This window comes from Lolium rigidum, chromosome 3 (genome assembly GCF_022539505.1).
Source record: "Lolium rigidum isolate FL_2022 chromosome 3, APGP_CSIRO_Lrig_0.1, whole genome shotgun sequence".
Lineage (NCBI taxonomy): Eukaryota > Viridiplantae > Streptophyta > Magnoliopsida > Poales > Poaceae > Lolium > Lolium rigidum.
In genome coordinates, this window is record NC_061510.1 from 358,870,964 (window position 1) to 358,876,398 (window position 5,435).

The 5,435-nt window shown below is 44.7% G+C and overlaps 1 long non-coding RNA gene across 1 annotated transcript; it reads right to left on the reverse strand.

The window, feature by feature from the left end:
- Nucleotides 1–548: 548 nt before the first annotated feature.
- LOC124700396 lies at nt 549–1,330 on the reverse strand. The gene is made up of 3 exons (XR_007001730.1): nt 1,038–1,330; nt 908–949; nt 549–780 (listed from the first exon to the last, which is right to left on the reverse strand). It is a non-coding gene; the product is annotated as an uncharacterized LOC124700396 (long non-coding RNA).
- Nucleotides 1,331–5,435: the final 4,105 nt, after the last annotated feature.

Below are 5,435 nucleotides of genomic sequence, written 5' to 3' on the forward strand. Positions count from 1 at the left end.
AAGCTACTCGCAGGAAGTTGCCAACTATCTCATGTTGAAGATCTGAAGCCATGTCCTGCTGATTACACTGCTTCCTGCTACTAAATGCTTTCTTTCATCTCAACTATGTTGTTCATATTCCAAATTATCGTATTTACGATTTAAGATCCAACAACATAGCCAAATAAAATAGTTGGATGGGATTTCTAGTAATTATCTTAGCAGATCTCGTGAAAGCACAAGTGTTTTCATATTATATGAATGAAGAGTACCCTCCCCATTTGTGATATGCTCAATTCACGTGCTTATAGGTTTTTTCTCCTATTAGCATTAACATGCCTAGAGTTATGCGTGCTTTCTCCTACTCATTTTCACATGCTATGTGGTGTCACTAGTCAAGCCCGATCTCTCCATCCATCCAATGTAAACTGCAACTTTGTGGTCATTTCAAACACTATAGATATATATGCCATTCATGCCAACAGGATGTGACGAGACAAACTGATTAATATTCAGACCACATTTAAACATTACATAACAAATAAGATCTTCGGCAAACTGAGCCGTTAATTTCGATCTAGACAAACGATAAGCAACAAACTGGTGGAACATAGCACCATCACATCGACACTTAAACATTACATGAGTCTATCAGAAGTCATCAACCAAACATAGTACCAAATATGATCTTAGGCGAACAAGCCATTAGTTTTGATCTAGAGCACACACAGAAAGTCACAAAGCATAGCTGAAACTTTGTAGAAAGGAGCGACCGTCCATTTGCATCAATATACTTCAAGACTGTATGGGAAAAGGAAACAAAAACAACGTAAATAAGCATCTATACATTATATTTTACTGAACAATACAGTAGGGTGCTCTTTAATTAGTTGATAAACAAAACAAGGTTGGATTAGAAAATGCATACCTGCAAACACCACCTGCAGCAATCACCACTCGTTGCTCAGTCCTGAAATAAAAATCCATGTAAGATATCATGTTTATCCTCAATGATACAACAAAAATGGAATAGGAACATGCAGATATCAGTATCCCACCATGATTAATTATGACTGCTATTTCGAAACCTATGCCAAATATGCTCGATCAAATCATTTTTAAGCTGGGTATGTTGTGGACGAGCACGGATAGTAGCTTTTCTACGCAGCACATCAGCGAAACAAAGATTACTGCCAACATTCACTTCAGGAGGCAGAGCAAATGAAGCCCCCGGATTTTCATTCAAGTCAATATGAATGGCAGCCTGCTCTTTTTCATCTTCGACTATCATATTGTGAAGAATCACAGAAGCTAGCATTATCCTTCCAATACTCTTTCTCTTCCATAGTCGTGCAGGTTCGCGTTGAAGATGAACGCGGGAAGATTTGTCGTCAGCATTAATGGTCTCCCTCGCGGAAACCGAGGCGGCGACGAGGACGGCGACTAGCCACGCGGCGTCGACCGCCTCCCCCACGCGCCTACGCCGCCGCCGTAAATGCGGGTAGTTGGCACCCCTATTAGTACGTACGCCGTCCACCACCACGGCGCTATCCTCTCATCTCCACCACCGTAGCCGCGCTATCCTCTCTCGTCTGCACCAGCGCCGCCGCGCCATCCTCTCCTCTCCACCACAAAAATGCCGCGCCAGCTCCGCACAACGTACTCCATGCTTGGCCACAACGGCCGCGCGCTGCCTGCAGTGCCTCAACCACAATCGCAGCCGCAGCTGCCGCAGCCGCAAGCCCCCGCCGACCCGGAGCATGCGGCGATCCTGGCATCCTTGAACGCGCAGCGCTTCCGGAGGTTGAAGGAGGAGGAGCGGGAGATCTTCAACGACACGAACCTCGAGCACGCCGTCGAGATCTCGCGCCAGCGAGCGGCCACGGAGGAGGCGGGACGCCTCTTCATAGCGGCGGAGCGACAAAAGCTCATCGAGCTCATCGCCACGCTGAGGTGTTTGCCCGCGAGCAAGCGAGGCTCGCCCAGAACGAGGCGTCTCGGTGATGGCTGACATCGCTGAGCGGACAGTACCGCCGGTAAGCTCCTGCGACGCCGGTCGTCATGCTCCACCGCCAGATGCGCAAAGCAAGGGCGGATAGGTGGGCACGGACACAGGCGGCAAAGGGGAAGAACGACGACGAGGCAAGCCCGTCGCGCGCCCCAACCGACGGCCAGTAGATTAGAGTTAATTCTAAGTTTTATTTAGGTTTAAATTCGAGTAACTTTTGTATGAATTTCGATTTTTAAATGTCATTCCAAATTTAAATTTCTATTGGAAATATCGTATGAGGAACGCCGGTGTGGGAACATCATCATCAAATAGAGGATGCTCTGCCGGCATCGTCCATACGCAGTGCTGGCACCCCGCCGGCGACTATTTCAGGCGCTTGAGTGGAGATGCTCTTAGCTTTGATTCAAGCATCTCCCACCACGCTACCACACGTAACACCATCACTAGCATTAATTTAGAGAAGCATGTCCTCCTCGTATCGATCCCTCGATATATACCAGACACATCTATATTGTCAATTAATATACACATCCACAGTTTAGGGTGTGGTTTTGTTTTTAACACGGACAATGCATGCTGTCAAAAAATCGGTAGAATATGTATAGACAGAACACGTATTGCTAGTCAGTGTATGCCAAGATGAATTTGTGGATCAGATGTAGGATAGAATGTCAACAAATTTTATGGGAATTGTAGGCACCGTGAAAAAACTCGTTTGTGTGGAAGTGGCCTAATGGAATTCCTTGTCTACATGCATGTTATCGGTTTAGCACCGATTAAGTCCCGCACAAATTCCCTGTAGTCTAGGTCTATTTGGAGAACGAAGATCATGGCAGTTTAGCAGTCGTTGGGAGGAAGCATTCTGGACGCGTTTCTGGACGCGTTTCTCCAACGACGTCTCACCATCGCCACAGAGTAGTGAGGGAGATTCGTCACATTGTTTGAATTTTCATAAAGCAAGTTTGGCACGCCATAGTTTGGATTTTGTAGTAGTATCTTCTATAAAACATTTCTTTCTTTAATTAAATGTCTGATTATCATGTGAGTTCTTTCCGAAAATAAATCGTGCATCCATCACGTATGTAAACTTAGGAAATTTGTTATTATATCACGAGGAAGTTCTAGCAGATTACTCCAGAGGATCTGGACAATCATAGAAGTTTGATGTTGAGCCTTCTCAACCCTTTCGGGATGGACTTCCTTTTAGCACCTAGCATGTTATCTCAATCCTTGTGTTAACTAGCTCCTACCATGGTAGTGCGACCCCAACCATCTGTGATCATTTGGCCGCTCAAAAGACTCAAGAATATATCCTTAATCTTCTAATCATCATGAAGTTTGTTTTTCATTAACACAACCTGCTTGTAATGAGACGCCTGAGGAGCGACTTTGTGAACCAAGCCAGGAGGACCACCTCGCTCGCCGTCGGATCGTCGATTCCCTGCCCTCCGGCGGCGGGAGGGTGGGGAATTGTCGATCCACGGCCTGTATATAGTGTAGGTTTCTCTAGGTGGCCTGTCGGTGGCGCGGAGGAGGTGGTGGTGCGGTCGGCGCGGCGTTTTGGGGAGAAGCTCATCCTCTCCGGCGGTGGCGTTCTAAGGAGCTTTGCGGTCGAGCCTTCTCCCTCCCCGAGCTCTAGGGTCTCTGGATCTATCGAGCTCCTCTTCCCCTCTCCGGCGCCGGCGTGGCGGTCGGGCCGGATCGCGTTGAAGGAGATGAAGGCGGTGGTGTGGAGCCATGCGATGGAGATGACGGCCCGTGGTGTAGGTTCTCAGGAGCCGGCGACCGGCGACTTCCCGTCCGCGGAGGGGTTGCATCTGTACCAGGCCATCGTGGGATGCAGCGGCGACGGCGCGCCATCGGCGGCGTCTTCTACATCGGGGTTTGGAGGACCTGATTGTAATTTTTCTTTCTTGCTGGACCTGGCTGTAAGTCCGAGGCTTTAATATATCACTTGTTTTTCCCGCAAAAAAAAAGAAGTTCGTTTTTCATCCTTTTTTATTTGCGAACATGTCTAATGAATCATCAAATTTATAATCTAATTTCTTTGGGAACCAATATTGAAGCCGCATTAATTTGCTTTCAAGCTCAACGACATGTGTGTTCCATAATTAGGGAAGCACCACAATAAGGGCGAACAGACGGCCACCCGGGGTCTCTCGATGTGAAGAAGGGCAAGGGCACCGACTCTACCTCTTTCTAGTGTTGCTTCACCATGGAAGGCCCATGTGCTCGTTTAATAGAAATTCGACTAGATTCGGTAGAACGTGAACATTTATAATGGTTTTAGGTTGTAATCTAAAACGCGAGCCTTGTGTTATTTAGATTTTCTATAGCTGCAACTTTTATTAATTCTATTTCTTTAAGTTTTTTTTACGTGCATACATATAAACTCCACTTTTGACTCCAATTTGGTAAGAATCTAATTGAACTTTAATGTTCCAACCTCACTCAACGATATTTCAAATGCATATTTGTAAATTCAAGCATAACATAACGTCCAAATGCATGAATAAAGCTTGATAAACATCATCATGGCATACAAAAGTTCACATATACTACACATAGCAAACATAAACTTCTAGCTGAAACCGATAAACTTAGGCCATACACTCTACTTCTTCTACTCTTACGAATCTAGCCACCTAGTTTAATCCCCCGAATAGCGACATGTATCTACACTCCCTATTCCGTAACCGAGATGGCACCGATTGGCCAGTTTGGAGCGTGGAGTTAAGTTAGGGATTGGGAGGCCGCAATGTGTGTTTCCCCCCTATTGAACCAAGTCGATGAGCGTGGTAAATGGTGTGGGAGCTCATATATGCCACCTAATGCGGCACCCATGGCCGACCGCACACCCCTCATTTCGCTTTTGGATCTGGCTCATCTATCTCAGCTGTTTTTTAGCCTGGTTTTATCGGTTTTTTCAGCTTGTTTTCATGATTTCCTATCTAGTTTTGATGGTTTTTTCTGTCTAGTTTTTTGATTTTCAAAAATTGTCCGTATATTTTTCAAATTTTGATTTTTTTTGAAAATTTTAAACAGTTTTGAAATTCAGCATTTTAAAAATTGTGAACCTTTTCAATTTCTGAACATTTTCAAAAATAAAAAAATCTGAATAGTTTATAGTTTGAAACATTTTCAAAATATTATTATACTAAAAATCCAAACGCCTTGAAAATCTGCAGTTTTAAAAATCTGTAGGTTTTAATAAAATCACAACAATTTTCAAAGATAAATAGTAAATAAAAAAAGAGAAAAACAAAAACAAAAAAAGAGAAAAACAAAAACAAAAACAAAAAATACAAAATAAATAAAACAAAACATGCTAGATGGGCCAGGCCCACACTCGCGGGGGATTGTGTGCTTGGTAACCGCTGACCTAGTTGGCATACAAGATTTGCCTAGGCTACCCGTGGGTGCTAGGTCGGCCATTAATGCTACA